The sequence below is a fragment of the Strix aluco genome, chromosome 9 (genome assembly GCF_031877795.1).
Source record: "Strix aluco isolate bStrAlu1 chromosome 9, bStrAlu1.hap1, whole genome shotgun sequence".
Lineage (NCBI taxonomy): Eukaryota > Metazoa > Chordata > Aves > Strigiformes > Strigidae > Strix > Strix aluco.
The window spans coordinates 25,063,667-25,078,283 of record NC_133939.1 but is presented as its reverse complement, the minus strand read 5'-3'; positions in this window follow the sequence as shown (position 1 = coordinate 25,078,283).

The window sequence follows — 14,617 nt, the reverse complement described above, 5'->3', positions numbered from 1 at the left end:
ACTTTAAGCTTAGGCTAGATTTGAACTACTAAATTAAAGGCAAAGTAAAATTTAAGGTATTTCCTTAAACTGTTTTGCCCCCCTGGGAAGGATTTGCAAATGTACTTGTATTCATCATTTAGAAGCTTTCTTGTTGCTTACAAGTATCTATTTTCTTGAGACACCTTATAAAAAAAGTGGCTTAGTGTTTTTCATCATCCTCTGTAGCCTGTTTTCAAAGCAAAAGATGGTAGGCATTTTGAAAATATTTGTTCACAGTATTGTGTGGCCAACTTCAAAATGCATCTAAGGTTAAAAATAATAAAATACTAAACATGAGCATGCAATTTCACAATTCAAAATGATATTTCAAACTCCCCTGCCCATCCTGAATATGTGACTTGTACTATAGCTACTGCCAATTCTATATCCATTTATTTGCAGTAAATGACACAGCTCAGATCTTTGCTTGGTGGCTGCCTATACCTTTCACTGTAGGTAAATATGGTTAGCTTTACCTTCAGTGTTAGCTGAAGCACTTCACACCTGCAGAACATCCAGGGGAGGACTGTTTCTCCAAGCTCACTGTGTTTGACATTGGCTTTTAGTCTCGTCTGAGCTGGAACTTTTCTTAATGCTCTTTATCTCAGTTTTCCACCAGTGACATTTCAAAGTTGTTGCATGAGCTCAAGCTGATCTTACTGCAGCTAAAGGGAATATTCCATTTTCTCCTCCATCTTCATTCTTCCACCCTTGCTCTCTGGGCTTATCTGCACAGCTGGTGTCAGCTGTAGCTTTTATCTCTACCTATCCTTGAGTCAGTTCAACTTACTAGGAAAAAAAAAAACAAACCAAAAGCCCAAACATGTACAAAAAGATGGATAATTTTCTCCTGGCTTTGTGAGTGGAATCAAGAAGACCAAATGATGCTGGAGCCAGTGCTGGGCAAGGTCTGGGCTGAACAGGGTGAGCCTGGGGGGAAGGTAGGGAGCAAGACCTTCCCCTTTCAGCAGCAGAGAACAAGGAACTTTTACCTTGTCTCAGCCACTCCAGCTCACCCTCCTGAGATAAACATGCTTTTTTGCCTGACAGGACTGCTGTGAAGATAAATTGATACATTTTCAGAATGTATTCAGCCAATGATTAGGGAGACAATATTGCCAAAACCAACGATCTGTTTTCCTTGTTTTTAATTACCAAATACACTTTCTATCAGAGTAAGGATTTTAATGCAAGTTTTCATGTCCTTGTATACATTCATCAGTTGCACTGTTGAAAATGGAGGTGTATACCTGAAGTGGCTAAACGAGTAATACAAAATTCTGATCCTTATTTTTTTTATCAAGAAATGGTTTATACAGAAATGGAGAAGTATTACAGTAACTGTGTAGAAACTTACCATAGCAAACTTATCACTGAATTAACATGCAAATATACATATTATATTCACATCAAATAAGTGAAATAATAATAATATTTAGTTTTGTTAAGGAGCTTTTTCTGTAGAATTCTTGCCCAGAGTACAGACAGGACAGGAAGACAAGTACCAACTGATTTATATTACGTACCATATTTTAGTGTGTTGTCTAGTATGCATTGTCTAACTTATGTCCATGTCACATCATCCAGTTATGCCTGTAATATAATAAAAATGAAATGTAAATTTCCCAGTACTTTATATTAAATATATTCTCATTCATTTAAAAAAACAACAACAAAATAAAGTTATAATGATGTATAAGGTATGAAAAGAAATGTTAAAAGTTTCTTTCTGGCTAGGATTAATTTCTTGTTTGTTTTCCGTAGGGAAATAGCAGAAAGAATAGGAAAAGGAGACTGAGAAATGTCATGCTGCCCATTATTTTACCTTTTAAAATTATTAATCAATTTGAAGAAGTTGAACTGGCAAAGTTGACTGAAACGTTCTTGGGCAGATTTAGCTCAAATGACATGCAACAAGAATGTATTGAATTTGTGAATGTGCACTTGGATAGGTAGTCCACCTCTATTTTGACCAAACAATGTAATTTTAGATCATGAAATAACACTATCCAGGTAATTTAAATAACTCTCAAACTTGGTTTCTTCAAGCTTAGCAAATTTGGGTCTTCAGTAGCATTAGCAAAATAAGAAACAAGCTGGTGAGACAGTCTCTACAAGATAGTCTTGAAAAATTGTGGGGTTTTCCCTCATTTTGTGGGGTTTAGTGAAGCTTCAGTTCAGTACCCCACATATTTGTGAACCTAACTTTGTGCGTCTTCAACCGCAGGACTCCAGCGTTTTCATGCCTTACTGCTTGTGGCCTGAGGGGTAACTCCATTGAAAACTTTGGTGCTGCAGAGGTATAAGGAAAAGCTTAACATTTCTAAACTGTGTAAAGATGCACAAACAGGGCAAACTAGAATCCATTTGCAGGGCTGACACACAAAAGGACCATGCTGTAGATGTGATGCATATATGATGTACCTGACGTGGTCGTTACCTAAAGTTGCGATAAACGGTTTTCAACATTGACATTTCTACAGTCCATTTTCAGAGGAGACTCCTGTTTTGAAACACTTTACTGATACTGAGCAAAAAGTTAGAAGGAAACTTAGTGTGGAAATGCTAAATTTGGCTTCTAATTACATTGGACACAAGTGTTGTCTGTGGAGTAAATGAGCGCTTGCCTTAGAAGACCCCTAATTTAATTCTCATGCAGTGAGAGTTTTGCATGTAAAGATAAACTAAGACTAGTCTGTATGGTGTATTCCACTGATAGCATTGAAACTAGGCAAGACAGTTCTCATAGACTAGTGGTCCTCTGTGGTAGACGCTTCCCATTTTTTTTAAAAGAATTGCTTGATTTTAATAGAATTTGATATTCTAGGCAATATATAGGGAGAAAAAACACCGGGACTACATTCTGTATAAAACTACTGTCTAAAGGGTACAGTAAATTTAATTCACAACAATTGTTCATTGATAAGTTCTGAAATATGATCTGTTTTTTAAATGTTATGCATTTTAACATACAAGAACTATTCCAGATTTTATGAGCAGTGGCAACCAATACTTATATCTTACTTTCCTAATTTTTTTAAAGGCATATGTGACTACAGCACAGCTGCAGATACAAACAATTTTTTCATGCTAGAAATATCTGCATAATTGTGAAGTAACTCTTGAAAGTGAACTGTACTAATGCAAATTATTTAAAAACAGTTTTCAAGCAAGTGATTTCTTCCATCATGGTTCATTCTAATAATAATTTTCAAGCATTTAGAGAGTCAATTTATCTTAATTTTAGATTGTTATTAAATTAAGTGATGATGGCTGTGGGTAGGATGGCTTTTACTGTCTAGTGTCACAGTAGAGTGTAATAGTCCTAGATTTGAAATGTTTTCATGCTATTAAATGACTATGTTAAGGTATCATAGAAAATGAACAACTAATTTATTTTAATCTTTCATATTCTTTTAGAGCTGTTTTTCTTCCTGAGTGTTTTTAAGTGACAAATGAGAATCAAAATCTGCTATTGATGCTTACTTTGCACTTTATATAGAGAAGACTCTTACCTATAGCTGACAGAAAACCAGCTTTCCTTTTCCATAATGTAGTTGCATTTCTTTCTCAGAAAGACAACATAATCTATACAGTGTAGTTCTGTATTCTTGTAAATCTCTGAATATAAGCCTTTCTGTAGGCAGTGCTTTCTATATGTCTGTCAGATACAGTTGGTGTTCTGCTCACATATAGGTCTCGATTTATGTGCCATTTATTCATCATGTGTCTCCTCCTGGCTGTGCAGCCTGTGTATAAATTACTAACAATTATTGACTATTGATACTTTTGGTCATATTAGTGTTGTTTTTAGGCTGAACAATCTCTGTCTGGAATTAGTCTCTAAATGTTGCAATTACCTTACAGGAGCAGGAAATACATTATAATTCTTCCTTCCTTATGTTCCTTTTTAGATTTGTCATGTTTAACTAATTTTTGCTGTACAGTATATAACTGCAAAATTGCAATGGAGAAGATTCCCCTCCCCACCCTCCTGTGTGGTATGAGGCAAAACGTAGGTATATCATCTGCAGCATGCTTCAATCAAATCTACAGTCTGTGCTAGATCTTCATTTTAGAAGCACTGCAACCAGTGTCTCTTTTCATACTGAAAGAAAATCAATCCTCCATACATGAAAACAGTTAGTAATGGTCTTACTTGAGCTTAACCTATACTGAATTATTCATGGTTGAGTTATCCAGGGAGAATATTACCTTTGTAGTAGACTGCTTGAATTGCCTCTCTTATTTATTTTCATTGGGACGATTTACTTGAATAAGGACTGCAGGACAAGGTCCTGTATTTGCTGAACCTGAGAACGTTTCATACTGGCTAATCCACCATGTTGTGGGATTTTTTTCTTTTTGCATTTTTTCTTTTTTTTTTTTTATCCCTGTTGTTGTTTGTTGCTTGTTGTGGGTGTTGGTTTTTTTGTTTAGGGTCCCAGCATGATGTCCCAAAGTGAATGCTACTGCATTTGAATCTAGATGGCTCCCCGTTGACATGCCATCTGCAGATGCTCATGTAGAGTATGTTTTAAGCAGCAAACACCTGGGGTGCTATATTAAAAAATGCTCAGCATTTCAAAATCCCAGTGATGGAGTGTAATATGCTCTTGATATGCCACTTGCTGTTAGAACTATAAGCTGGATCCTGCTAAGTTCTAATGCCTCCTGTTGAAGTGAATGATAGCAGAGAATACTTGGGATGTGAGAGATGCATGACTTACAGGTGTATTAAAAGTAGTTTAACTCTGTCAAAACTCCTTTTTTATTTAGACTTAGTCATTCTAGGCTTATCTCCTTTGCTGTCTCTTTGAAGGACTACAGTGCAGTACATGTAGAGCAAGGGGATGAGCAATAGTTGCTACCAGGCCTTTAGACTCATATGACTTTCCTTATTTTAGTGATATGAATTTGCAAACATTCAAGTCATGTAATTTTATGGTGCCAAGAAGTTTCAGCAAAGCAGCAATTTTTGATGGATATATTCTCCAGTGGTAAAAGATGAGGAAAACCTACAAAGAGCTGTAAGAGTGTGGTGTGTGTATAACAACAACAAGAAATACAATTACTAACTTGATTTTTTTTTTTATAATATCCCATTTAATGGCCAAAAATTACAAAAATGAAGTCAGTAAATAATGAAGTAATTTTCAGATTAATTCAGAGAGAAGTAAATACAATTTAGGTCATGTCGCTTTTGATGACCCCAAAACCCCATTCAAATAAGCACTATGGATTTTAAAGATTATCATGTCTGTCTTGATGTATTATTGATCATGGTTAGTCAGCAGTTCAGCTCTTGTTGCTCAAAACTGCCTAAGGCAGTGAGATCACTTGTTATTAGCAGATTATATTGTTCAGGTACTTTCACTGCTAGTTTTTTAAAAGGTATTTTTACTGATTGTGTGTGTAAGAGAGGGAGAAACTTTGAATTAGTTAACATTGCTGGTTCCAATAGACTGGGGTGCTGTTTACCTTTTCTAGAGGACAATATGATACCGTCTTTATAAAACGTTTGAACAGCAGTGTAACAGTCTCTAATGCGTGTGTGTCCTTATGTATTTGGCTTATATGACTGATAGATTAGGAAGCAAAATTCTTCTTTTTGGCATATGTAGCATGGGGCCATCTAAACTCAGGGCTTGGTTGTACTTTCTTCCTTCCCAAAGAAAATAGGTGTAATACTGTTTGGGTTCCCTCCCTTTCCTCCCCATGTAGGAGTCACTGCAGAGTCACTGGCAAACTGCAGAGCAAGAAGGAACAGTTCCTCTGATGCTTGGAGCTGTTTCTAGAGTTGTGGAACTGAGAAAGAAACTGGTATCTTGATATTGGGCTGGTCGCTTAAAATTAAGACAGCATTCTGATACACTTCAGTCTGCTTCTGCTGATATGAATAAGTCATTTTAATTGAGAAAGTAATTTATACATCTGATATTACAGAACTCATTAATTATTTGGTGTTGATGATCTGTATTCATGATTGAAGAGCATGTTTGAAGTTCAGTTTCCAATGCTGTAATATTAGCCTTGAGATAAAAGCAGTTCTGATATACACAGGTAAATAATTTTTCCAGATTTATTCAATTTTATTACCCCTTTTGTTATAGCTAGGTGTAACACCTTTCTCCTTATGATTACCCAATATTATGAACTGCCTTTCTGTTTATTTTTAGCCAATGATTGTGTGCAAATGAATTACTGATCCTTGTGAGGAAATGTCTTTGTCCTGTTATATAGACACATCTCCTGTTCATCATGTATATAAATTAAATTTCACCTGCTTTACTCTTCAATTGGTAGAAAAAGTAGTGAACACAGATCTATATGCTAAATATGGAAAACTTCCCCTCTAGCATGCCAAAATATTGTGACTGCAGCTTCTGAGACTGATGCAAGATGTATCATATATTTGATAGTTCTTAGGGGAATTTTCCAGCTGTGATGCTGGTGTGAATTTAAAAAGAAGGGAAAAAAAAAAAGTGGGGGGCTTGGGAAGCTTTGGTGAGGTTTTTATTGGTTGTTTTTTGGTTGTTTAAGTTTCTGATTTTGGTATCTTGGCTGACAGTTTGCTACTTATAACTTTGCTGTTGTTGGCTTGTGGAGTTTTTCTTGATCAAATTTGACTTTAATGTGGCTGGGGGGTCCCTATCCTATTGTAGTACTAATTAACTTTCCAAGTGTTTCAGGCTTTTTGCAGTGATGTCATTTAGGTTTTTCTAAAAAAACATTACTTGAATAAGTAAAACCACATGCACTGAAGCTACTCAGCCCTTATGCAGCATTAAATTAAGCAGTTGTTGTTTGAGTTACAAACTCTAGGGGTAAATACAGCCACTGAAATGTTAGCAGCCTCCCGTACCTGATTGTGCTGAAAACTGCTGTAAACAATAGGTGCACGTAGCAAAGTAGTGGGTAGACAATCCATGATGATGATACATGCAGAATTCTTCCTCTTTTTTAATAAATCACAATAAAAGCACTTGGATAACATGGTATCTCAGCAACAACTTGACAAGAGACATATAACACATCCTCAGAGAATAGAAAAAACATCATTTGTCTCCAATAAAGGTGTTTAGCATTCTGATTGTCTCTTAACATAAATTAATTTGCAGTTATACTAGCAGTGTTTTTACATATGTATTTTGCATTTGCATCAAAGTACTTCCTAGTCTTCAGGAGCACTTGCTGCTTTTCTGAGTATTAACTGTTCACAATGTGAGCACAGGTTAAGGTGCTGTATGCCTTAGGGTCAGCTCTGGCTTCTCTCTTACATAGTGTATTTAGTTTTCGGGGGATTAAACATGTTCTTCATCAACCACATGAAAATGAATATTTACTAACTATTTTGTCAGGATATACTTATTCATACAGAAAATGCAATATATTATTTCAACAGTGCATGAGAATGTGAAGAAAACTGAGGGAAGCCTTTTATTCCAGTAGAAAGTTTGTGTGTTTGTATAGTTATTTACTGTTTTAAGACTTGGGTGTGTACTTTGAAAATAAGTACAACAAAATAAACCATAGTAGGAGAAACAGATTTCTAAATAGTCATCTTTCCCAATAGATGACAGACTTGTAAGCAAAAAGTTGCACCCTTGGTTCCCAAACGTATCCTGGTCGCGTGGCAGATAAAGATACAGTACCAGCCAATTATTACAGCCTGCTAGATGATCACAACATTACAAAGAACAACTTTTTAGGAAAAAACATGAAAGCAAAGGAAAAGCTATTTGCTATTTTTAGTGTTCATGGGTTGTACAATAATGATTGATCATTACTGAGTATTGTTTCTAAAGCTTTGTGAAGATGAAAAATGCTAGGTCTGGTGGTTTGATCAAAAAAATATGTAAACATTTACAACAATAAAATGCTATTGTTTTCTCGCATCTGTAGCAGTATTTATAACATGGCACTGGGGGGGGGGCGGGGGGGGAGAAAAAGGAAAAAAAAAAAAAAAAATTAGTCCAAGGCCCAAACCTTTCTTTGCCAATTTCTACGTATGATTCTGACAGTTAAAACAGAGCATAGTAATAAGGGACATATTATAAGACAAGCATAGAGACTGGCTCTCCATTAAAGCTATACCTGCTGTTAACCTCAATGGCACTTCAGATGGAATATTTTTAGTTTGGTTCTATAGCCAATTTACTTGTAATATTTTCAAGCTGTGTAGCCAATATTTCAATAGATCATCATGAATTGACACCTCCTTTTTTTTTTTTAATTATAACCTCCCTTAAGTTTCAAAGTGTTTACACTGATTGTGTAGCGTTGTGAAATAAGCAGCAACACTAAAGCACATCTCTGAGGGTAACAAGCAGGAAGCTATAATAAACACACTTGTCAAGCATATGCAGGCAGAAATGGGAACATGCTGGTGGGGAATATATGACCTGCTATAACTCTTTGTTTGAATGTGACATGTGCTTATCAAGGTACAGAATAAAATAATTTTGCACATAGAATCCAGCAAGTAAAGATGCAGGGGAAAATGTCTTCATCTTTTGAGGCTGTTGCGCTCTGGCTGTGTGGCTGACCTATATGCCTGTCTCCCAGAGATGATGAGGTGCAGCAGGAGTGGGCAGGTGCAGTCAGTTTAATCACTGTGGTTTGTTCAGCTGACACTTTTGGATTTGTAAAAGATAATCCTGGCTGAGGGACATTGCCTGCCTCTTTCTAGCATGGCTTATGTTAACAAGACATAAACTTACTGTAGGGTAGGTCTTCACCTGTTGTAGTTCAAGGCAGCCAGCATTGTTGTCACAGGCACTAAGCCCGTAGAAAGTTTAAATTTAGAATTGGCAAGGGAAACGGGGTAATCACTGTAAAATCATCCCAGCTCAGGAACAATACACACTTTCCTTCTTTCTCCCATGTGTCTCTTGACTATGAGGGAAAAGGGCTGCTGGAGGTCTCCCTTTAGAGCACTGCCTTTGCTTGCCGTTTCTGTAGGGGCAAGTCAGGAAGGTAACAAAACCAATTGATGAGGTTAATGAAGCTTTTAAAAGCATTGCTAGGGGATAGATGTGACTCTGGAATGCACAAGGGGTGTGTGGTAGCCCTACCTGTCCCTTGTGATGTGGTAGGGATTGCATGGCACCCTGGGCCACAGAGCTCTCATCCTCCTGCAGTAGAGATGCAAATGAAATTTCAACACTAATAAAAAATAAAGATACTATTCAAGTATTATGCAAATAAATTATAAGTGCATCATATTAGAATTGTATCCCCATTTGGATTATGTGATTTAATAGAAAAGAGCCTTGTGGAGGGCTTGGGATCTGATTCATCCCAGCTCCTTTAGGTACCTCACTGATTCAGCTAGGATTTGAACAAGCCTTTAGGGTTGGCTCTTCCTTCCTGTTGGAATAGAGGGGGATCTGAGGTGAGTAGGCTCCTAATTTAGGGTTCTTGTTAGGTGCCTAAAACTAGCCAAGATCAGAGCTGAGCAAGCTAAGAATAAACAGCAAAAGTCTACTCCAGAGCTTGGCTTGGGCAACTGCTGGAGCATCAGCCACACTTGGAAACAGCACCAACAGATTGAAGGGGTTTGGCCTTCAAAACTGCAACAGATTGAAGGAGTTTGGCTTGGGAAAGCTGTAGGAACAGGAGCAGCAGTTTGTGAGACAGCCTGGCTTATGCAAATGTAGAAATGGCAGCAGCAGGTTCTGATGGGATGTGTTGCTGGTGTATCTCCAAAAATTTTTAAACTGGCTGCTCATGTAATACCAGGGCCCTATCACCTATATGCTCAATTTATCACTGTGTCTTGGAACTTTTCCATCAGAGTAGTGGAAAACAAATGTTATCCTGCTATATAAGAAAAGAGAAAGCAAGCCCACTCAGCTTATTATTTACAGACCTATCTCGCTGCTTCCAACTCTATCCATAATAGATAATGAATAAATTGGTTCACAAGCAACTGTTTAAGTTCTTGGAGTTAAACAACATACTGAATGATGCTCAGTCTGGATTTCATTCTCATTATTTCACTGTCATTGCACTAAGAAATTGTTGGAGACATTTTCTTTGCTCATGGATCAAAGTCTGTTTATAGGTGCAGTATTTATTACCCTGTCAAAGTCCCTTTTGACATGACTAGCCATTCTCACATACAAAAAATCATTTGAAATCAGTTCAAATAAAAGAAGTAGACAATTGTTTTGAGTCACATTTCCCTTCCAGAAACCAGATGGGTTGCATTAGCAATGAACTGTCATGTATGCAATATAATACTAGGAAATCTTGTAACTGGACACCATATTGGCTGTTATATGTTCATTAAAAGCTGTTGTGCATGTTAATAGGAAGATACAGTTCCTCATGGTTAAAACACATATAGTGGGGCCAGATCCCTATTATTGAAAGCTAGCCTGAAATCAGAGCCTTATCTCTTACAAACACAGTATCTCATCTTTTTTCCGGTATGCCTCTAGAGATACAGACACACACAGAGATATCCAGGAACAGCATCAGTGGAGTTATGCTGTAGAAAGCAAAAAAGCTAGGAGGAGGGAAAGACTTGGGCAAGGATGAGGTACTCTAGAGTGACCTTATTTCTTGATCTCACCAGTGTATTAAACCACCAAATATCCCAGACAGTTTTGTCAAAAGCAAAATGAATAGAATTGTCTTTATTTGATCAAGAGTATATAACTCACACAGCAAAAGACAATATTGTTTTATTCTGAGGCTCGCCCTGTGCTGCAGAGGGAACATTCAGCCCCACTACCACTTTCTGAACATCCAGTATGCATCCTTTTTGCAGAAAATCCCTACTGTAGTGGGACTCTTCACAAGAAGAACACCCGTGTGAATGTCACGTGAACAAGACTTTAAAATCTTTAATTCTTAAGTGATAAAAGAACCCAGTCACCATGACTGTTTTGTTTTGGTTTAGTAGTGACACTAATTTTATTAGTTTGCTTTAGGTTAATAATGGCTAGATGGGAACCATAAACTCATTTGAATGGAGGAGCAGAATGGTTGTGGGACGTCTGGTATCACTTGTGTCCATCTCAATGCCATCAATTCAGTGAATTCCCTAAATCCTGTAGAGGAGAGCAGCAGTGATGCTATGGTGAGAAAATGGGAAGGAGGGGAGGAGAGGATGTCTGAAGTCCTTTTAATCTCCTCCCTCTGCCTTTGTACATACAGAATGCAGGTATTATAATGTGCATATGCAGACATATCTACAGTAAGGTCCATCTGAGTGACTGCTGAGCAGCTCAGGCTTTTGTGATGTCCTTCCAGCAGTAGCAGTGTGGAAGTCATCACCAGGCAAGGACTGGAAATGAAGATCTAGCAACTTCATGCCCCTTCGGATGACTGTTTGAAATAGTGAGGGGAAAAAGTAAGGGGAAAGCCCCTCATGGTGTTAGGGAAGAACAGGGAAGAAAGAGTTGGGGTGCAATGTTGCCTGATGGATGGTAGAAGTGTAGACTGTTGCTGTGCCAACAGATGAGATTTAGGGGTGACTATTTTTAGTCTAATTGTTTCCTGAGCCATTAACCAGAAACATTTTTGGGTTGAATCGTATTCAATAAGACTTCGGCATAGCAGTTTGGGTGTAGTCTTAGTCTGAAGAAATTCTGGGTTTGGTATGACTCAGGTGGGCTGTGAAGTGAAACAGATCAGAAATATAGACTAGAGGGCTGGAGATTCAGGTGATATCAAGTTTCTGGTGAAATCAAGAACAATCTCTACTCCTATCTCTTTTTTTTTTTTTTTCTTTTATGAGGATTAGAGGTTTAAGAAAATCTAGTTCCATTTTGGACCCTTAGAATAGTATTTCCTGTTGTCTGGCTGTGTGCTGTTGTGGGAACCCAGAGAATGGGTGATAGCAAGGGCAGAGACATAGTTGGAATTTAAGCTATGTGCGTTTGTCCAGGATTTCTGAGATGAAGAATTGACACTTCTAATTCATAACTCTCACTTGTTATTAATATATATAGGATTAACTTTAAGCATTAGGAATTCTGCTCAAAAGTCCAAAGACACTGACTTTTAAAGTATGCATGTTGCATTTCTTTCCCTTCCCTTTCATTTGCACATCTGTAAAACAGGGTGGTGATAAGTGTATCCTGCAAACGGACTGCTATTTGATTTCATCTCTACCTTTCTTTTCTCATTCTTTCAGTCCTTGATTGCAATGCAGACAACTTGCAAATAAAATGAAATGCCCTTGCAGGTTCCTTTGAACTTGTGTTTTACTCCCTTTGACTTCCTTAGGTCCAGATGTAAAGTAAGAAAGCAAGATAAGCTGGTGGCTATACTTTCAGTAAAGGGCATGGCAGGAATCTAAGCTGTGTTCTCCCCTCCTTTTGGACAGAATAACTGATTTTGTGTCAAGAAGGAAATTAATTCTTCTAATACAAGGCAACAACAAATTACTGTTCCCAACCACAGAAGGCAGAAGTGAAGGGAAAAGCGTGTCTCTGAAGAACAATGTTTCTTGGGATTGTGATTGTATTGTGTTTCTTGGGACTGTTCCTCCTGATGAAATAGGCAGTCCTCCCTTTTCAGGGCTGGTCTATAGAGTTGCAACTGAGCCATAAAGAGATCAGGCTGCCGCAGCCTAGCCGTACACACACCTGCAGGAGAGCCACATGTCACATTGGAATCAGCAGAAGCTTTGCCTGGATAAAACAGCCAGGACCAGGTCTCTGTGCATAAATAATTTGGATTGTTTTGGTTGTGGTTTTTTTTTTTTAATTTTTATTTATTTTTTCCCAAAGAATAGACAGAGACAAGTGATCCCTTCTTTTAATGTATCTGTGACTTGAGTTTGGATAGAAAGTATTCATATGAGTAGATGCCTCATGAAGGAAAAGGAGTCTGAATTGACCAGTAACGGTACAGATCTTATAAATTCCTATCTTTAATTTGATCAGCAATTTCCATCAGCAATCAATAGTACCTGGTATGTTAGAGTTTAGAATAAAAATGGAGACATCTGTTGATCTGTTTGTTGTCCCTTACAGACTGTGGTGATACTGAGGGGACAAAACAAAAGGCTTTTTTTTTTTTACTTTGTTTTTTTCCCTTTGAAATCTCAGACTAATTCAATAATACCTGACATGATTTGTAGGTTTGTGCTTTTCTCCACTCTTTTTTTTTTTGTGTGTGTGTGTGTCTGTCACTGAAATATATATGCAACTGTAATGGATTTCTGTATAGAATACGTACAAGACATCTTGCTTTGTATTTTTATTCTACTGCCTGTCTGTTTAGGCATCTACTAGGAAAGGTTGTTTTTTTCAGACATCTATATCTGTTTGTTCTCTGAGATTCCATAATGAATCTGGTTTTGTACTATCTAGAATGAATATGAATTGTAGACAAGCTTTGTCAGTTCCTCCTATTTATTTTCCCTGCAGTTGTTATAGTTTGCCTTTGATGTCATAAATGTCATAAACTTAAACATCTTAAAAATTCATTCCAGAGACTTTATCAGCTGAATGCTATTATCATCTGTATTTTTACCTAAGTTACCAAGTCAGCTGTGTGATTTATCTTTATGGCATATTCTATACTTGTATTCTCTCTCCAGTGCACTGAAAGGACAGTATTTATATCCCTGTAATTAATTAATGGCAAAGCGTGTTTAATTTCTTACTGAAGTATTGGGTTTGTAATTGATTGTGGAATATTTTGGCCATGGATGCAGATGAGATCAAGCACCAAAAAGAGTCTAAATAAATGTTTGTTCAAAATCTATTCTGAAAATGGATTCCATTATTCTGTGGAATCCTCATGAAAGGCTCCCCAGAAGGTGAAAAATCTCACACATGCTTTGGCATGGAGGTATTCACTCTTGCCTCGAATGTGACAGCAGGAATGACAGAACCAAATAGTTGACTAGAAGTCATGCAGAAAAGAACTAGTGGGCATGCTGAAACTCAGAGGTATTTGCTGAGCCACAGATTCTCTTTCAGGCAAAGAGATTATTTTGACTTTTCAGATTGATGTCCCATGTAACAGAGATCACTGAATTTCAGGCAGTAATTTTTCAGTAAAAGGAATGATTCTTCTCTGCTAGCTAAAGAAGGGTTCTGTGTATCTTTTCTTTCTGCAGCTTCCCATGTTTTAAACAGTACTGCTTTTCTCTGCCATCTTCTTGTTAAAAAGTCTGGCCAATAAGGAACATGTGTTCTCAAAGCAGACTCTGAAAATATGATAGCAGGGCTCTTCAGAAAAAAAAAAAAAAGAGGAAAAAATGGAGAAATAAGAATTGGTTATGAAATGATCCTTTGATATTGGCAAAGTGGAAGGGCTCGTCCAGCAGGAGCAAAAGATGGATGAGTAGTATGATGTATTTTTGTGTCTAATAGAATGTTTCACGGTTCCTCATGAAATGACTTAAGAATAGTATAATCCCACTGAGTGTTTCAGTGGCTATAGAGACTGTATTTCTGCTTCAGTACTATTTTTTTTCCTCATTGTCCATGCCTTTCTGAGAAACTCACAGTGCTTCTCTTCATGCACTGAACTTTTTGCATACAGAAACTTTAAAACAAGAACAGAGGGTCAAAGGAGTTTTATTTCAGTGGGACTTTCTAGCCTCTATGCCTACAAGAAATCT